Genomic DNA, 15128 nt, shown 5'->3' with positions numbered 1-15128 from the left:
GCAAAGAGTTGGACACGACTGAGCAACTGTACTGAACTGAACTGATCCTGGTATAAACAAGAGGTTAAAACTGCAGCAACCTCCTGTCCCATTTCCTCTATGGAATTTTGTCCAAGTCCAGTGTTAGAATAATCAGTGCAGATGTGAGGGTTATCTCACTGATATAGCCCTGAACAAAAGGGTACAGCACTTATATGGACTCTGGGGTTGGGAGAATCTAAAAGTAGAAAAGTATTAGGTACCCAGTTTGGATGGAGGAAAATTGAAATTTCTCCCACGTCACCTACTTTAGAAGACCTTGGTAGAGATGGCTGAAGAGGACCTCTGCACAAGGTCTCAAATAAAGAGACCTAGGAATGAAGGCAATTGAACTAGGAATGCAAATATATAAAGAGCGTATAAAAGGGCCTGAATCCTTTACTGCCACTCCCTTCAGAGATTACAAAGCACTGGCTGTACACAAAGCCTGCTGTGAGGCAGGGGGAGGGGTGCAGGGTGGGGCAGCTTTTCCTATGAGGCCTGCCTAATAAAACCTTTGTAGTTGCCTGTAGTCAGTCCTAAAAAATCATGCTTTTGCCAATGCCAGACTCCTCAATTATGGTTCTGTAGATCGGAAGTACAAAACTGACTTTCTGTTCTAAGATCAAGGGATCAACTAAGTTGTGTTTCCTTTAGAAAGCTTTAGGAAATCATCTATTTTCTTTTCTAGCTTCTAGAGACCACCTACATTCCTAGACTTTTGGCTTCTCCCTCCTTGTCAAAGTCAGAAAAACGGATCACTCTAACATTGCTTCCTTCTTCACTTCTCTAATTCTGACTCTCCCACTTTCCTCTTTTACTTTAAAGATACTTATAATTACAATCAGCCCACCTGGGTCACCCTAACCTCTTTATTTTAGTCAACTGATTAGCAATCTTAATCTCATCTACAACCTAAATTACCTTTTGCCATGTACTCTTAAATATTCATAGATTCCTGTGATTGGAGCCATTATTTTTCCTACCATATTTGCATATCTCAAAAACCATTTAACTGTCCCTCATAATCCTGCCAATGTAGCCAGACCATTTACTTAAATTACTTATATCATCACCCACATAAGATTTCTGTTCTTTATTCATGTCTCATATAAATATTCAAATCAAGCAAATGTCTGTCTTATAAGTAATTATGGGCTTTAGTGTCATATGTCCTTTCCCTGTCTTTCTTACTTTCTGCTCCTAAATTACATATTTGTGAACAGATCTTTAGACTTTCTTGGTGGTTATTCATGTTTTCAAAGCCACATCTTTACTGCCATCCTAACATAGTTGCTATTCAGTATATCCTAACAAACTATGTCAAGACTCACTCCATTGTTGCCTCAGATTATATGTAGCACTGGTCATTTACCAGAATTTTGAAAAGACACTCCTCAAGGAATGAAAATACACAAAATCTCTATATGTCTGTGTGTTAGTGGGGGGTGGGGTAAAATCAATAAATAGCTTTCTGATTCAGAGGCAGTGAATAAAGACAAATAAATTATGTGTATGCAGTGTTGTTTGAGGTATTCCCTTACTTTCCCATCTGACACTGATGGGGTCTGTAGTGATATCCCTTTCATTCTTGATACCGGTAATTTGTATTCATATATATATATATATATATATATATCTTTCTCTTTCTTTTCTTTTCCCCTCTCTCCAGCCTCTACCCTCACCTACCCCATCCCCACACCAGAACTCTATGTTTGTCTCTCTTTGTCTCTTGCAATAGTCTCTGAAAGTTTATCAACTTATTGATCTTTTTAAATTTTGATTTTTAATTTTCTCTGTTTTTCCATCTTCAATTTTATTTATTCTCACTCTCATTTGTATTATTTCCTTAGTCCTTGTTTTGCATTTAAATTTTTGGATTGTTTTTCTGGTTTGTGAAATTGAAAGCTTAACTCACTAATTTTATATTTTTCCCCTTCATATGTATATGCATTTTTCTCTAAAGAATGACTTTATTAGGTTCCACAACTTTTGGGCTTTTTGATCCATATGTGTGTTTCATTTTCAAACTATTTTATGTTAAAAATATTTTTTCCGTTTCCAAATATTTGTTTTCAGCTCCATTTTATTATGGTCAGATACTATACCCTCTGTAGTATAAAATTATTTTAAATGTTTGCTATTTGAGTGGATCAGTATATAGTTTACATTTGTGATTATTTCACAGGTACTTAAATGTATTTATATGGCTTCTGCTGTCACTGGTTGTAGCTTCTGTAAATGTCATTAAGTAAAGTTAGTTGATTGGGCTCCCCAGATGGCTCAGTGATAAAGAATCTGCCTGCCAGTGCAGGAGAGATGGGTTTGATCCCTGAGGCAGCAACATCCTCTGGAGAAGGAAGTGGCAACCCACTCCAGTATTCTTGCCTGGAGAATTCCATGGATGGAGGAGCCTGGCCTGGTGGGCTATAGTCCATGGGGTCACAAAGAGTTGGACACAACTGAGAACACACACACACACACACACACACACACACACACATTCTGCCTTTAAGTAACATTATATCATGTAATATAAAGTGTAAGAAATTATGATAGTATGATTCATACACCCAGTTGTGGTATTATCATCCCATATATCTGAAAAATAACAAAAGGACTGTCTAAATAACACAATGAAATAATAAATAAAATAAACAAAATTAAAATAATAGCAAAAACTGTCTAAATAACTTGATTTCTTTACAAAATAGTCAAGAAAATGTATAAATATAATTGTATAATCTTCACTGCTGCTAAGTCCCTTTAGTCTTGTCCAACTCTGTTCAACCCCATAGACGGCAGCCCACCAGGCTCCCCCATCCCTGGGATTCTCCAGGCAAGAACACTGGAGTGAGTTGCCATTTCCTTCTCCAATGCATAAAAGTGAAAAGTGAAAGTGAAGTCACTCAGTCGTGCCCGACTCTTAACGACCTCATGGACTGCAGCCTACCAGGCTCCTTCGTCCATGGGATTTGCCAGACAAGAATACTAGAGTGGGTTGCCATTGCCTTCTCCGTAATCTTCATTAATAGTTTATTATGTAAATTTATTTCATTCTATTGTAAATTTTGCCCATGCCAGGATTAATATATCATGTTTTGTTAAATGTTACAAATAATCCATATGAGAAGTATGCCTTCTCAGTCAAAACATTGAAATTAAGAATATTAGTAAAGGAGGTTTGAATTATTTTTCATTAGCATACATAATTTCAAAAATTTAGGGACAAATAAATACATTTATATAAAGGAGAAGTTGAAATAGTGATAACCTCAGATATGGAGATCACACTAACCTTATTGCAGAAAGTGAAGAACTAAAGAGACTCTTGATGAATGTGAAAGAGGAGAGTGAAAAAGCTGGCTTAAACTCAACATTCAGAAAACTAAAATCATGGCATCTGAGGCCATCACTTCATGGCAAGTAGATGGAAAAGCAGTAGAAACAGTGAAAGGCTTTATTTTCTTGGGTTCTAAATCACTTCAGATGGTGACTGCACCCAGAAAATCAGAAGACACTTGCTCCTTGGAAGAAAAGTTATGATGAACCTAGATAGCATATTAAAGTCAGAGACGTTACTTTGCCAACAGAGGTCTGTATAGTCAAAGCTATGGTTTTTCCAGTAGTCATGTATAAATGTGAGAGTTGGACAATAAAGAAATATGAGCACTGAAAAACTGATGCTTTTGAACTATAGTGTTGGACAAGACTCCTAAGAGTCCCTTGGACTGCAAGGAGATCAAACCAGTCAATCCTGAAGTAAATCAACTCTGAATATTCATTGGAAGGATTGTTGCTGAGGCTGAAGCTCCAGTTTTTTGGCCACCTGATGCGAAGAGCCAACTTATTGGAAAAGACCCTGATGCTAGGAAAGACTGAAGTCAGGAGGAGAAAGGGATGACAGAGATTGAGATGGTTAGATGGCATCACTAACTAAATAGACAAGTTTGAGCAGGCTCTGGGAGATGGTGATGGGCAGGGAAACCTGGTGTGCTGCAGTCAGTGGGTTCACAAAGAGTCAGGCACAATTGAGTGACTGAACTACAACAAAAGAGTAGCTGTATGTTCCTAAGTGGTTTATATATAAGTGGGTGAACATTTGAGTTCATAATATGTCTTCTTTTTGTCTGAAATTTGGGACTGGAGCATGGGTCCTGAGGTGTCCATGCTTCCAGCAATTGTACATGAGCGCCAGATGGACTGACTTGTTTTCTGTAACTGTAAAATTAGAATTAAAAACTTCAGAGGTTTCTTTTTTCTTTTTTCCTCTCTCCAAATTACTATATTTTGTTGAAATATTCTAACTTGAATTTTTATTTCATGAATTTTCCATTTTTTGATTATGTATTTATAGACATAGTGTTATTACCACAATAGTGTCTTTTGCACATTTTTCTGATTTTTTCTATATAACAACATTTTAATCACTCTATGGATATCAATTAGTTTTCACTGCAAAAGTAATATTATAGTGCATATAAAACAAGATAAACAATAATAAAACAAACAAATAGAAATAACATACTTGGAATATTTACACTCATGATCATTGATCATTTTCATGAGTTGACTCTAGAAATATTGCTATTTGGCTAGGTACTTCACATAGGTACCATGGGGTTTTAACATGGACATTAATGCCCAGTTTATTAATCTGGTTTATATTTTAATCAGTGTTTTTATTTATAATAGTTCAAAAGGCTTTCAGTTTATTAACATGTGTTTAGTAAATATTCAAGTACATTTTATTTTAAAATTATAGGTTGTAATTTCTGGTCTAAAAATTGTCCAGTTGCTTTATGTATGAATACATAATTCCAAAACTTTGACTGTGTAGGTTTTGTTGCTGTTATAAAGATCTTTATTGAGGCATAATGTTACATGCCTTAAAATTCACCCATTTTATATGTACAGTTGAATTATTTCATTTATACAGCTGTGCAGTTATCATCATAATCCAGTATCATGGTCAGTTTCTGTTTTCTTAGTCCATCTTTTCTATATGGTGAAGGAGGACTTATTCTGTGAAAGAACCTTCAGTGAAAGATGAGTGGAGCTGAACTCTAAAATGACCTATATGATTATGTCCTAGCCAAATAATATGTCTCTTTAATTTGACATATGCATCTTTCTGGTACAAAATGAATTCTAAGAGCATCAGGACATTTTTTGCTACTGTTAGAAGGAAAATTTGAAAGGTTGAACAGGGCAGACATAGCCTAGATTCTGTTTGGTTGTTTTTTTGCCCTTTCTGCAAGTGAAAAATTTCCACAGACTATTGATTACTGTTGCAGCTTCCAACTCAGATGTAGGTATTGACTGGAAGCTAATGTGAGCAGTTCTCTGATGCTCCCACACCATGCTTGTGGAGAGCATTGCTCACATGCTGCCCACATCTCCAGCTCACCTTGGAAGCCAGTCCTACAGTCTCCAGGCTGGGGCTACCTCTTCTCGGTGATGCACCCAGAGAAGGAAACTTTAGTGTATTCACCTGGCTCCCTACCACAGAGACACCTTTGGAAAGAAGTCACCTGAGACAGGTTAGCACCTAAATACCTTCCCAACCTTTGCTCTGGCCTCCTACCTGCAGAGAAACAGAGCAGGGACACCTGGTGCCACAGCTGGACTCCACCTAGAACAGTGGGAGCAAAGAACATGACTTCATTGTTGGCATGCTCAGTCACCAGAGGACTCTGGCTTCCACCTCTGAGCAGGCCAGCCCTGATCTGGACTCTTCATTCATTCTGAGGAATCCCAAACCCAGAGGAAACCCTATGCCAGGACCTCTGCCCCCAGACAAAGGAATACATCTGCCACTTCCATGCCCTGACAGTGTAAGTTTTAAAAGGCAAAAGAGGTCTAAAATGTTTTTACATGTCTGCAGGCTATTATAATTCATTTATAATATATATTTCCCAATGGTTGTGAAGAAAAATATTTTCTATAAAGATTTTATAAAATCTTCTGACTCAACTGACTGGAAAGGAAACACTTGGTAGTCTTCAAACATTTGTGAAATAAAATGAAAGGAAAACACTTCCATGGAGCCAACAGGCAGAGTTGTATTGAAATGGACATTAAACCATTTTCACATGCACAAACTAATGAGTTTATAGGGAATGGTCCCTAATTAAAACACACTATCTTACTCAAAGAATGTGGAGCAAAAGAATGCTGGTTTTTTATATTATAATATTTATATTATAAATATTATATTAACACATTAACATTATTGATACACATTAATATATATCAATACTACCATGAACCTATGGTGTTATATAAGGAAAATTGAAGTTTATGTCTATCAAATCTGCAGCTTAAATCTTGGCCCTCAGAAATTATTAGAGGTTTTTAACAGTTTCTAAGAAAGTTGTAGAAATGGAGAGTTGATATCAGAATTACATTTGTAGTATTTTCAATTCAGTGCATAAATTTGTGTTTATGTTCATGCCGATGTGTGAATTGAATGTGTGTGTGTTTCCATGAGCCATGATGTAAACATGCTATCAATATGTTAGTTGACTGTCTTGTTTTGCTAAGTATTATACACGCATATAAATTCCTGTTAACTTAAATATTTTAAGAATGTTTCAAATTATTTTTATAAACCTATATGTTTTAATATGATTGCATAATATTTTGTAAGTGTAGTTTACATAAATTTACCAATTTGAGTTTTTGAGTCAGGCATATATTATAACAGTGGAATAGCAGAGTAGGCTGAAATAGTCTAATCTTTAAGTCTGTCTTAAAAATGAGACCAATTGCTCCGATAGGGTATCCTCCAGTTTGGGAGCAGGTTCACTCAATAGACACAACTGTAGCTCAGTATTATGTTTCTAAATGGAAAATAAAATTGAGGGAATTAAAGTGATTTTAATATTTCTGTATCCTGTTGAATTCCTCTTCTTTATTTTAGAAGTTTATTTCAGTTTAAGTGATTGAGATTGATGATGATCCACCATCAGCCATCTGTTCTCACTTGCCTTTACCAGAACATCCTAAATTACTTTGAACATTTTTCAAAACATTTTACATTGTTCATGTTTTAGCTTTTATTTCAGGCTGCATACTTTCTAAGTCATGCAGAATTCCTGTGTTCCATCATTAAAACATAAAAAAATAGTAAGAATCGTCCTACTTATTCTGCCAATATTGCTCATCAAATGTTTGGAAAATATTAGATTTGATTCTGTGATAGATCAATCATGAAATCTTTACTTACAAGGGTTAGAGAAATTAGAAGTGCAATCATGACCTTTGAGAAAGTATAACACATTATAGTTGTAAAAATAAAGATAAGTATACTAAGTACATATGCATATATACACACACATATATGTACATGTATTCTAATTGTTAACAACAGATTAAAATAATTTATTAGCATCAGTTCAGTTCAGTTCAGTCGCTCAGTTGTGTCTGACTCTTTGCGACCCCATGAATCGCAGCACGCCAGGCCTCCCTGTCCATCACCAACTCCTGGAGTTCACTCAGATTCACGTCCATCGAGTCAGTGATGTCATCCAGCCTTCTCATCTTCTGTCGTCCCCTTCTCCTCCTGCCCCCAATCCCTCCCAGCATCAAAGTCTTTTCCAATTAGTCAACTCTTCGCATAGGTGTCCAAAGTACTGGAGTTTCAGCTTTAGCATCATTCCTTCCAAAGAAATCCCAGGGCTGATCTCCTTCAGAATGGACTGGTTGGATCTCCTTGCAGTCCAAGGGACTCTCAAGAGTCTTCTCCAACACCACAGTTCAAAAGCATCAACTCTTCGGCGCTCAGACTTCTTCACAATCCAACTCTCACATCCATACATGACTACTGGAAAAACCATAGCCTTGACTAGATGGACCTTAGTCGGCAAAGTAATGTCTCTGCTTTTGAATATACTATCTAGGTTGGTCATAACGTTCCTTCCAAGGAGTAAGTGTCTTTTTCATGGCTGCAGTCACCATCTGCAGTGATTTTGGAGCCCCCAAAAATAAAGTCTGACACTGTTTCTACTGTTTCCCCATCTAGTTCCCGTGGAGTGATGGGACCGGATGCCATGATCTTTGTTTTCTGAATGTTGAGCTTTAAGCCAACTTTTTCACTCTCCTCTTTCACTTTCATCAAGAGGCTTTTTAGTTCCTCTTCACTTTCTGCCATAAGGGTGGTGTCATCTGCATATCTGAGGTTATTGATATTTCTCCCAGCAATCTTGATTCCAGCTTGTGCTTCTTCCAGCCCAAGATTTCTCATGATGTTCTCTGCAGATAAGTTAAATAAGCAGGGTGACAATATACAAATTAAAATAATTTATAAGCTTAAACCAATGCAAATTTTTTATCTTAGAATTCTGAGGTCAGAATTCCAACATGGGTCTTACTTGGCTAAAACCAATGCATCAGCAGGGTTGTATTTTTCCTGGAGAAAAATAGCAGGAAGAATGTGAGAATCCACTTCCTTACCTCTCCCAGCTTGTGGAGATCACCTGCATCCCTTGTGGCCCTTACCTCCATCTTCAAATTCAGCAGTGGTGGGCACAGTCCTCATGCTGCCATCTCACTTGGTCTCTGTAAGTAGGAAAGATCCTTTGCTTTTTAAGGGTTCATGATAGATTGTGCTCACTTAGGATATTCATGATAATCTTCCAATTTAAGTTATTTAAGCTTAATTATTTTTGCAAAATCCCTAATGCTGTCAAGTTAACCTATGCAACAATTCTGAGGATTAGAGTGTGGCTATCTTTTGGGGCTGTTATTCTGTATAAACTGCTGAATATGAGACCTATTTAGTAATATTTAATAATATCAAAAGTCATTTGATTCAAAATGTGAAAAATCACAAGTGCTTTCTTTAGGTTTAAGATAAAGTATGCAGTTAATATTTTCAATGTAATATTAAGTAAGTATATATTTATTGACAAAATATGAAAATATTAAGTGTAAAAGGAAACATTTATAAAATTGTCTTCATTAAAACTGAGAATTTTGGTCACCAAAGGCATTATTAGACTGAAAAGGAAAGTGAGGGCTCAAATACAGATTATATTAAGTGCACCTAAACATCAATAATAAGTGATCAGAAGATGCAATAGAGAAAAAAAAAAAAAAAGCAAAATGCTTGAATTTTCAATTCATCAAAAATAAATACAAAATTTCTGTTAGCATCTGTAATGGATCTTAATATCATTGGCAAAAGGATAATGCAAACTAAAACCTTAATGTGGTGGCTTAGATGGTAAAGCATCCGCATGCAATGCCAGTGATAGATCTGGATTTGATCCCTGGGTTGGGAAGATCCCCTGAAGGAGCGCATGGCAACCCATTCCAGTATTCTTGCCTGGAGAAGCCCCATGAACAGATTGTAGCCTGGCAGGCTACAATCCATGAGGTTGCAGAGAGTTGGACACAACTGAGTGACTAAGCACAGCACATACACCTACCTTGATGCTATTTTTTTTTTTTTAACTGACAGTACTGACTTTGATAAAAATGTGGAATGACTGAGACGCTGATACACTGCTTTTAGTAGATATTGGTACAACCACTTTGGGAAACTATATAGAATGTATCCCAGTGCTGAATATATGATTTCCTTATAACCCATTCATTCCCCTCCTAGATATTTATATGTAATAACATAAGTACCAATATCCATCAAAAATGTGGAGAAAGTTTGTATTTTTTAATACTTGTTTATATTAGCCTCAAAGGTGAAGCAACTAAATTCTATCAACACTAAGATAAATTTGATATGTTAATACAGTAGAACATTAAACTCAGTAAAATGTAACAAACCACTATTACATGCAACATGTGTCAAATAGAAATAGAAGAGCAAAAACATTTATACCAAGCAGTATATAGTATGTAATTGCACCCATATAAAGTTCAAAAACAAGAGTAAATCTCTGATGATAGCAGTCAGATAGCAGTTACTCCTATAGGTGGCTTATAGACGGTGATAAGAAATGAGAGACGCCTTTGTGGAAAATGCCATATATCTTAGTCTAGGGTGCTGGTTACATAAGGATATTTATGTATAAAATCTTATCAAACTGTATCACATCAAACATTAGTACATTTTACACTATGCATATAGTATTTCTGTTAAAATATAAAGAATCACCTGGAGTGGTGTTTGTTTGCTATTAAAAGTTAATTTCTGGCAAATACTTCCAGAGTTTCTGATTCAATTAATCTTGTATGAATATAAAGTATGAGAGCTTTTGGGAAAGTCTCCAGGTGATTCTGAACCACAGTTTGGATACAGAGCCACTTTAATAAAAATTGCTGGAGGACTGAGATGTAAAGAGACTGCTTAAAGACTAAATGGCCAGCAATTTGGCTAGAGTAGTAAAAATAGTAAAGTGCAAAAGCTACAGAGGTAAATACACTCTGAAACCAACCAGCAATACTCAGCCATTAAAAAGAATACATTTGAATCAGTTCTCATGAGGTGGATGAAACTGGAGCCTATTATACTGGAGCCAGAAAGAAAAACACCAATACAGTATACTAACGCATATATATGAAATTTAGAAAGATGGCAACAATAACCCTGTATGTGAGACGGCAAAAGAGACACAGATGTAAGAGGGCAAGGGTTGATTTGGGAGAATGATGATTTGGGATGATTTGGGAGAATGGCATTGAAACATGTATAATATCATATATGGAATGAATCACCAGTCCAGGTTTGATGCATGATACTGGATTCTTGGGGCTGGTGCACTGAGACGGCCCAGAGGGATGGTACGGGGAGGGAGGAGGGAAGGGGTTTCAGGATGGGGAACATGTGTATACCTGTGATGGATTCATGTTGATGTATGGCAAAACCAATACAATATTGTAAAGTAATTAACCTCCAATTACAATGAATAAATTTATATTTAAAAAATAAAATGAATGATAAAAAAATTTTAAAAAGAAGCTCACATTAACATAAAGGCCTTTTCAGATTGGAGGCAGCCAACTTCACCAATAAAATTTGTGTATATATAAAGTGTTTACAGTACTGTATTTCCTCAGAAGTCTATATTTGGGAAGAATTAAAAACAATTATAGTGCTGCGATTCATGGGGTCGCAAAGAGTCAGACACGACTGAGCGACTGAACTGAGCTGAACTGATAGCATAAGCAAGAGGGAGGATTAGAATTTTGGAAGTAAGCCATGTGAACAGCAGTTCATTTGTTTTATAGAATCCTAAAGTGAGACAAGCCCATCATTTTTAATATGAGAAGACTTTCTATCCAAAAAAGAAAACCTGCCTTGAATTAATCTAGAACTGAGAAACATATCTAAAAGTAGAATGCATAAATAAACAAACCTACCTTCAAAAAAAAGTATATAAAAAATAAATAGGTATTTACAAAAGTAAAACAGAACTTTGCAGTATTATTTAAGGTGATAAAACTGAAAATATCATAGTTTAAAAATTACTATAAGCAACCGAGCAATGTACAGTGTTTCTAAGTGAGGGAGTTACTATCAAAACTCAATTTTCAAATAATTATATTACCAAATTAATGGAAACATGATAATTTACCCTAACGGGCAGAAGCATTAGTAAACCAGTGAATCAGAAATTGTAGCAATAATATATGAGGGTCTAATTTTTCATAGCACTATACTGCCAAATTAAATCTTGGATGGAAACTGATGTTCCATTTGATTTTATAATTATTGATTTGGCCATGAACTTGCTACTCACTGAAAATAGTTACGAAAGATTGCCCAGCTGTTGCTGGCAGGTAGAAGGGCTGCTGAAAGTTGAGCAATAGTTTCAACTTCTTATTGGAGTTTCTTTGAGTGAATGAAGCAATATTGGTAGCTGATGAGGCTTACTTATAACCACACAAATTTAGCCATGTACATGCAATTGTTTAAATGTTTATAATTAAATACTATTAATTAAAACTTATAAAAAGACCAGAACTTCAAAAGTGAAGTGACCAATTAATAATATATTTTTCTTCCTTATAATCTAAAATCTATATTTTAATTGGTGGAAATTTTTTTCAATTAATATTTTTCTGTAAATTAATGTTAAATATGAATCAAGAAGTATAAACAAAGAACTATGTGAAACACTTATATTTTTACAAACCATGTGTGACTGCAGTCTAGTATTTCCTACAGAAATATGCTCATGTATTCTGTAACATGGAGTGGAGTTTAAACATTGCTAGAGAAGTTAGGACTAAATTCTGAATGTAAATGTACCCAGTGTACATTTACATATTTGACAGCATCAGCTGTAAATTGGGTTAATTATTTAAAACACATTAAAAATTATATTTTGGTTTTAAGTTTATTAATTTGTTAAAATGTGTATATTTGTAACCTAGGATTGGTAATGATTTTGCTATAGGAGTAAAAATAAAATGTAGTTCTGTTTATAGTATTGAAATATTAATGCATTTTTCTCTATAAAACATAGGTATCATCTGTAAGAAACATGAGTTATAACATGAAAGAGTATAAGGTAAAATGATTAAATAATCTGTTCAAGCCACCATCTTGTTATAGTATGCCAGAAGACTATCTTTCTCTTGAAATTTAGTGAGTTCACAAAACTATACCTCACTTACAGATGGTTTATGTTTTAGGATATTTAGGATTAGAGATGGCAGTGTTCTCTATGTATTATGTTAAGATCATGTAAAATTGACTACTGGACTAATGGTTATTTCTCCAATAAGGGTTATCATTAATCTGTTGCATTTTCAGTAAGACTTCTATTTACCTGCTACTTTCCCAACAACACCCCAGCTTCTAATTCTTGACAGAAGGCTTTAAAGACAGAAGCAGCTTAAACTTCTATCTGTTAATGATCCTCATTTGAATGATCTGTTCACAAGTTGGCAGACATGCAGCCATATTGCCTGACACAGCTGATTATCATACCTTAGCAAATGAGGAGAGCCCTAGGGCATTACGAACTCTCAACTATTAATACTGGTTTTGCCACAAGGCAGTTACATAAACTGACAGTTAGGCAGAGGCATGCCTCCTTGCATACTCATATACTGACTACCTCTGAAATATCATTAATATCACTATGGTTTCAGTTACAGTTCAGTTAAAAAAAATCAGCCATTATGTGAGCAAAAAGTATAAACATTACCTTGATGCTATTATAGTATTTATTATGCAGCAGTTTATCAGATTGAAAACTTTAAACAAAAATAATGAAAATATAATAAAATGTGTTTTTCTTTTTTTCTGAAAGTGTCAACTGTACATGGAATGTGCTTCCAAATTTTAGACTTTAGAACTATGTAAGAGTTCTCACAAAATGAATTTGGACTTAGAAACCATTAAGATTTTTAACTGATGTAAATTTTTTTTGAACATTTGAAATGTTTTTTTAATAAAAGATGTGTAAAAACAGGATGTTTATATTTTAGAAGAAACATATACCAATGTTTTAATTGTTATATTAAGGATATTTTGCTATCTAGTGTTCATATTTAATATTGCTTAAATATTGGTAAGAAATATGAAACTGATGAGTTTTTAGTGTTCAAATGATTCTTTGAGGACCACAATAATTTATAAATTTCAACAATTAGAGTTATATGATTAATTACAATTATCTAAAAGATCATGGAGAATATTGGTATCAATCATCTGAAGTATATTTTTACCTAATTTTGTCTTAAGTATATTTTATATTCCATAGAGAAGGTAATTTTTTCCTACAGAACTTAATCTATACTAAATTATAGGATGACAGTTTTTAAAAAAGCAAGCGGGCAATTGCACAACCAATAACCTGGTTATAACATGTATGTTCCTACATACTTAAACTTTAAATCCTTGAATTGATTATTTAGTGTGATATTTTAACAATATTATGTTTAAATCTTTTATTTTATTTTTTTGGTATTCTCCATGCCTAAAATTGAGCAAAAGCAAGTGGATAGAGAAAAGACCCTTAACTTGATAATTATTCTTGCTTTGTATAAATTAGCACAAGTCTTGGGCAAAGCCTTTGGAATACACTGTGACGCTTCTACTTTCTCTAATCAATTATCTCTTCTAATCTCCATGAATGATAGTTTACATCTTCATTCTTCATAAAACTCCAAACTTACTTTTGATGCATGATTTTGTTTTGTATTTCAATGAGAAAATAAAAATAAATCTTAATCTTCACTTTTTATTACTCTTCTTTATAATAGGTCTCTTTTTAAAGTTTATTGAGATATAATTAACATACAGTATTACTTACCAACTTAAACTGGATAGTTCAGTGGTTTGTAACATGTCCAAAAAGTTGGGCAGTCATCATCAGGTCAATTTTAGAAAACTTTTCCCTCCCCAGAAAGAAAATGTGTACCCATTATAATAACTCCCCATTATTCCCCAGTCTCTTAAACTCTACATTTCAATTTCTATACTTTATTTATAGGCATATTTTGTACACAAGATATGAATGGAATCATATAATACCTGGCCTTTATGACTACTTTCACATAGAACAATACTTTCAAGGGAGTGAAAGATTAAGATGAAATAGAAAACTCCACAGAAAATTCCACAGAATATTTTCAGACAGATCTTCTGTCCTATTTGTTTGGTTCTTATGTTTCACCATCAATATACTCTGTTTCATACATAAGAGTTTTTTATAGAAAAATTCATACCATCCTAGGCTAGTTATCAGAGAAGGCAATGGCACTCCACTCCAGTACTCTTGCTTGGAAAATCCCATGGATGGAGGAGCCTGGTAGGCTGCAGTCCATGGGGGTCATGAAGAGTTGGAAACGACTGAGCAACTTCACTTTCACTTTTCACTTTCATGCATTGGAGAAGGAAATGGCAACCCACTCCAATGTTCTTGCCTGGAGAATTCCACGGACAGGGGAGCCTGGTGGGCTGCCGTCTATGGGTTCGCACATAGTTGGACACGACTGAAGTGACTTAGTAGTAGTAGCAGCAGGGAAGTTATATTATCCTGACAATTTTAGTATCATCTCTTCCCTAGGCTCCCAGGTAGAGTTTGCAGTCTCATGAATAGTTTTCCTTCCAGTTCTTCCAAATGTATTCTTGCAGGCTTTATAATCATCACTACTTCAGTTTACCTGGCAAGGGTAGACACAGATAGGCA

Source organism: Ovis canadensis, chromosome 6 (assembly GCF_042477335.2).
Source record: "Ovis canadensis isolate MfBH-ARS-UI-01 breed Bighorn chromosome 6, ARS-UI_OviCan_v2, whole genome shotgun sequence".
Lineage (NCBI taxonomy): Eukaryota > Metazoa > Chordata > Mammalia > Artiodactyla > Bovidae > Ovis > Ovis canadensis.
The sequence above is the reverse complement of the archived record's forward strand: the minus strand, read 5'-3'. Positions refer to the sequence as shown.